Below are 6,272 nucleotides of genomic sequence, written 5' to 3' on the forward strand. Positions count from 1 at the left end.
CCATGCAGTTGTCCCTCCCCAATACACTGGTAAAAATGGGTGCTGGAGATTAAATGCAATTGTTTTTGCTTTGGTCTAAAGTTCAATAAAAACATGTTTTGTTGACTACTCCATTTCACATAAAAAAAAAAAAAATTATTCAGACTACCCTTAACATACAAATATGATGTACCCCAGAGACCAGCTGTGCACAGGCCTTTATTAAGATTACGCCTAGTCATGTGTTGGAAATAAAGGCAAGAAACTGACAGGCCGGGGCAGACAAAAGCTCACGTTGGTATGTCATACTGCTGCTTTGTTACTCTTCATATGTGGCTGTCACATAAGCCTGAGAATCCATTTAACGGTCAGGTAATAAAGTCGAATGTCTAGATTTTTCATTTCTGCTCTAACCACCCTATTCAAAGAATTTTTAGTTTCAATAATTGAAAAATGGAACTTTAGGAATCTGTCTTGCAATATTGAAAATACCTGCAATGGACCAAATCTCTTTTTACTGTGGGTATAGTCTTTGTGTACAGGGGAACGAGATTGTGATGGTTTTGTTAGAACTGTGGAGTATTTCTTACAATTAGTGTTTCTAGTGGAATGGGTCTCGTTCAGTGCCTTGAGAATAGACTGTTAATGGTGCAATGGTTAGCTCCTGGGATTTACTTTTCTTCCTTATTTGAGGACCTTTTACAGACTATCGGTTTTGTAATCATATATACAGTGGGAGAAGGTCCTACTTGGAAGGCTGATGTCAGACAAACATTTCAGGATCGTGCTAGTAGTAAGACTACTGCAAAATAATCATTTTCCTAAGACAGTTTTATATCAAAGTTCTTAAGATGATTTTTTTGGAGTGCCCATGAACACAATTATTGCCCAATCCAGTGGATTTTGACTAAATTAAGTGGGTTTTTTTTTTTTTAGTGTTGATAATTGTTTTTACTGCTTGTATTGGTGGGACTATCAATTGTTATATCTTCCCCAGACATTAGACCAGTGCCGGGGAGTGTCAGACTATTGCCCCCTCCCTCAACTTTTCTATACTTAAGCTCGCATGTTAATTTTCCAAGTGTAGCATCAGTAGCTTGACAGATCAAACCAACACATAACCAGAATTGGAGCACCTACCTGCACACGCTAGAACTACGGTAGTAGTGCATGCTCATCTGTTTTTATGCCAAACAAGGGTATAAAACTATACAGGTTTGGCTACAGTTTAATAGAATAACAAGAGAGCCTATTACACAAGATCACATGGTTGCTTTTAGTGTAGTGTTATTGCATAGTATATGTGGTGCTACACTAGCAATTGGTGCTCACCACTTTATTATATATCTACAGACAACCATTTGTTTTACACTCACCTGAGGAATACTGTAAGCTTTTACTGTACTGTAAAAAAAAAAAAAAAAAACAGGCAATGTACAGTCCTGGCCAAAAGTTTGGAGAATGACATAAATATTAGTTTTCACAAAGTCTGCTGCTTCAGTTTGTATGATGATGATTTGCATATACTCCAAAATGTTATGAAGAGTGATCAGATCAATTGCAATTAATTGCAAAGTCCCTCTTTGCCATGAAAATGAACGTAATCCCCAAAAAAACATTTCCACTGTATTTCAGCCCTGCCACAAAAGGACTGCTGAGCACTGGGGTAAAGTCATTTTCTCTGATGAATCCCCTTTCCAATTGGGGCATCCAAAAAATACCTTGTCCGGAGAAGAAAAGGCGAGCCCTACCATCAGTTCTGTGTCATTGAAAAGTTCAAGGAGCAGTCCAGAATTCCAGCGCTCTTCGGGAAGGAGGAGGGGGGCGGCGGCAAGGCGGCTGTAAGGCAGGAGGTGGTTTTGGTGTGTGGCTTTCTGTTTGTACGGACTGGGGTGTCTGACACGTATGACAGTAAAACAGAGAGAAGAGGAGGAAGCTCCACGACCAGGCAAATTTCACATTTGCCTAGTCGTGGTGCTTCCTTCTCCTTTTTGTTTTTTCGGTCCTGTGTCATGCCAACAGTAAAGCATCCTGAGACCATTTATGTGTGGGCTCGCTTCTCAGCCAAGGGAGTGGGCTCACTCACATTTTTGGCTAAGAACACAGCCATGGATAAACAATGGTACAAAAACATCCTCCAAGAGCAACTTCTCCCAACCATTCAAGAACAGTTTGGAGCACCTTGCCATAAGGCAAACATGATAACTAAGTGGCTTGGGGAACAAAACATCAAAATTCTGGGTCCATGGCCAGGGAACTCACCAGACCTTAATCCCATTGAGAATTTGTGGTAAATCCTCAAGAGGTGGGTGAACAAAAAAACCCGACGAATTCTGACAAACTCCAAGCATTGATTATGCAACAATAAGCTGCCATCAGTCAGAATGTGGTTGATTGACAGCATGCCAGGGCGAAGTGCAGAGGTCTTGAATAAGAAGGGTAAACATTGCAAATATTGACTCTGCATAAACTTAATGTAATTGTCAATAAAAGCCTTTGACACTTATGAAATGCTTGTAATTATACTTCAGTATAGCGTAGTAACATCTGACACGAAGATCTTAAAACACAGAAGCAGCAGACTTTGTTAAAATGAATATTTGTGTCATTCTCAAAACTTTAAGCCACGACTGTAGAAAAAAAATGCACTGTTCTAAAAGTGCTTGTCTGACGCCACCCCTTCGCCACCAAAGACTAGTTGGTTTCCTTTTGAAGTAATTATTTTAAATTCTGGAAAATGTATATTTAGTTCCAAGTAGTATTTCTAGTTTCTGTTGGTCTGCTCTAAAACTTGGACATTTAAACAAAAAATATTGTCTTTCTACAATGAGTCATCATTTATTTAAGGACATCATTATCTGGTTTAACTATAAATAGCACTACAACAAGAGGCTAAGGCCCCGTTCACACTGAGCGATTTATCGCGCGGTATTTCCCGCGATATCGCGGCTATTTACCGCGCGATATCGCTCTCCAATGCTTGGCAATGGGGCAAAGGGTCCTGCTGTCGCGGGTCGTGCGTCGCTACAGCAGGACCCTTTTTGGAGCGGATTTTGCCGCGATTCTAGCTTGCTCAATGCAAGCATTTGCGCGATATCGCGCAAAATGCAAATCGCGCAACAAACGCACGGTTTGCGAATCGCGCAGTGTGAATGGGGCCTAAAACAGTAACCAACTATAAAAGAAAGGTCCAGAGAATAAAGATTTTAGGCCAACAGTTGTGCCAAGGATTTATCAAACTTGAAGAAACCTCACTGGAACACACACTACAGTATTTCTCACTCTTACTTTAATCGGGAGTAAAAGAATGGTTTCAAAACCTACTATACAAATTACATTTTTAGGATGTTTAAAATAACGTAAAGACTTCAGTACTGTCGTGGGGTCCTCAATTCAACATCAAGTAGAAAAAGCAAATCCGTGCAATAGAAGTATTATCATTTCTTTCTGTTTGGATTAAACTTCTAGTTTTAGCAAGATGTGTATTTGCCATCATTTTGCATTTTATACCATCTTGTATTGCTGTCACCATTAAAGTGTTACACAGATGTCTCATAGTTTTTTCCAGCTTTGTGCAAGACATGGAAACTCATTGATTGACTTTTGTGTTTAAAAGTTCCCCAACATTTTTTTTTTCTTGCTGCCTGAGAGGCAAATTTTGTTAATCACCCAGGTCTTGGCTGCAATTCATTTTTTTTTCTGTGGGGTTTACAATGAATAAACATTTTCTTGCAGATACAATGCTTCTTGTTGTTTCGCTATATATGTGAATTATGCTCTATTTCTTTCACATTTTTTCAAGACATTTTAAAAGTTCTTTTTATTCAAACACCAAAAATAAACTTTGAGATGCATACAAGGGTCACATTCTATCTACTCAGCACTTCCGTATTTCAACCAGGTATTGCTATTCTGCACTATTCCACCCCAGCACTTTTTGTTTGTAAATCTCAGAACTTCTGCTTGTGATGCAGGAAAGAAATTAACTAAACCTACCTTTTAAAAGTTAAAATGTGATACAGGAGACAGGGAGGATGTTACACAGCATCGGTATAAGGCAATATGCTCTCATCGACCATGTGAGGTGCACAATAGATTTTGGTTGCGGTGAAGTACAGGGAACTAAGGTTAAAGGAAACCTGTATTGAGAGAAATGGGGCTGCTCTTGCTGACCTACCCCTTAAAATGCTGGCTGCATAGCTAACTTAAGCTTTAATACTTTCCAAGATCCTGATTTGGAACAAGCAGATTAGGAAAGATAAAGTCAGAGCTCATAATCCACATACTTGCTTTACATCAGTGATAGCCAGAGAGCTAGGTTTTCTGAAGAAAAAGGCAACAATGACTTAGTTCTGGACAGAATTGTGGAGGAGTGCAACTTTCTTCTAGCTTGTATTTCTAATAAATCTCCCAACACTACACATATACCTGTAAATGAACACCTGGGAGCAGCTAGACCAAATAAATATATTGTGATATAACTATAAAAAGGCAGTGCTAAATATACATAAGAGCAATAAAAATGTGTAAACTATGCGTTGCTGCTTTACTTTGTATACACTGCCTGTCCCCAAAAAAAAGTCACACACTAATATTTAGATGGACCACTTTTAGCTTTGATTACAGCACGCATTTACCATGGTTTCATTTCCATAAGCTTCATTATTTCCATCCAGCGTTGCATTCATTTTTCACCAAGATCTTGGAGTGATGATGGGAGAGTTGGACCATGCCGTAAAGTCTTCTCCAGCACATCCCAAAAATTCTCAATGGGGTTAAGGTCTGGACTCTGTGGTGGGCAATCCATGTGTGAAAATAATATCTCATGCTCCCTGAACCACTCTCACAATTTGAGCACAATGAATCCTGGCATTGTCATTAGTGTTGGGCACAATGTTCGAGTCGACCAAGAGTTTGACTCGAACATCGCTAATTCGTGTGGCAGGCTGTTCGCCCACTGAGCACCCCACAAGGCACTTTGTACTGCGGAGTGCCTGGTGAAGCCCTGATTGACCGCAGGTCAGGTGCAAGACTTTACAAAAACACAAAAATTCCCCAGCCTCAACCTGCCAGCCAGCCTGCAACCAAACAAGTAGCCCTGTCAACAGTATGCGTTAAAATCAGAGGTTTTAGTTGCACAAACTTTTGGCCAAAAATATGTAGAAGCCACACTGCCGCGCCAAGGCACCTCTGCAAAGTGTGGTCCTAACTCTATGTATCTGAGTCTCCAAGTGATTGTGCAAAAGTTTGTGCAACTAAAACCTCTGATTTTAACGCATACTGTTGACAGGGCTACTTGTTTGGTTAGGACCACACTTTGCAGAGGTGCCTTGGTGTGGCTTCTACATATTTTTGGCCAAAAGTTTGTGCAACTAAAACCTCTGATTTTAACGCATACTGTTGACAGGGCTACTTGTTTGGTTGCAGGCTGGCTGGCAGGTTGAGGCTGGGGAATTTCTGTGTTTTGTATTGTTGTAAGCCTTCGCTGCTATAAAGGCTGGTTATAGATTCATGCATGAACCACTTTTTTCCAGGTGCAAGACTTTGCCCAATCATGGCTCACCTGTCAGATGCCGTATAACTGTGAACAGTTGGGTGGAACTAGCTAGCTGTCATGGCTACCACCGCCCAATTTGTTTATATTTTGCTGCCATCTGTCAGAATGCCATTCTGCAGCGGGAGTTCATTGGGAGCCGACGGGTCAGTGGGCGGTTTTTTAAATTATTTCTATTTGTTTTTTCTTGTTTTATTTTTAATTAATTTGAGTCGTCATCGTCGTGGACAACGCTGGATGTTGTGATTGACCCTGGATTATGTTGATGGATCCATATTTTTTTTTAAATTTCAGTATTTTTTATTATTCAATAAGTTTTATTGAAGTTTTGCGAAAAATGCAAAGAAAAAGAAAAAAGTACAGAAGTCAGATAAGTAGAAAGATAAATCGGTACATTACATAAAAATGGAATTGTAGTACATGCAGATAAATCAACCGGGTGGATAATAAAGCGGATCTTCGTAATGTGAGAAAGAACAGATTACAGATCCTAGGTCTCCAGGTAAATATACACTGAGTGGCCAGATTATTATGACCACCTGACGTTTGTAGGCAAATTAGCTATAATTATCTATAATTTGGCGCTGAAGTTGCTAGAGGGCCAGACCATTATACATAGGGAAGCAGGTTGTTTACCACCACAGTACAAGTGATTTTTTTTTCCGGAAGATATGGGTAAACAATGCGATTTAACAGCCTTTGAATGTGGGATGATTGTTGGCGCTCGGAGCCATGGAGC

Source organism: Nanorana parkeri, unplaced genomic scaffold (assembly GCF_000935625.1).
Source record: "Nanorana parkeri isolate BGI_ZX_2015 unplaced genomic scaffold, ASM93562v1 scaffold316, whole genome shotgun sequence".
In the NCBI taxonomy this organism is placed as follows: domain Eukaryota; kingdom Metazoa; phylum Chordata; class Amphibia; order Anura; family Dicroglossidae; genus Nanorana; species Nanorana parkeri.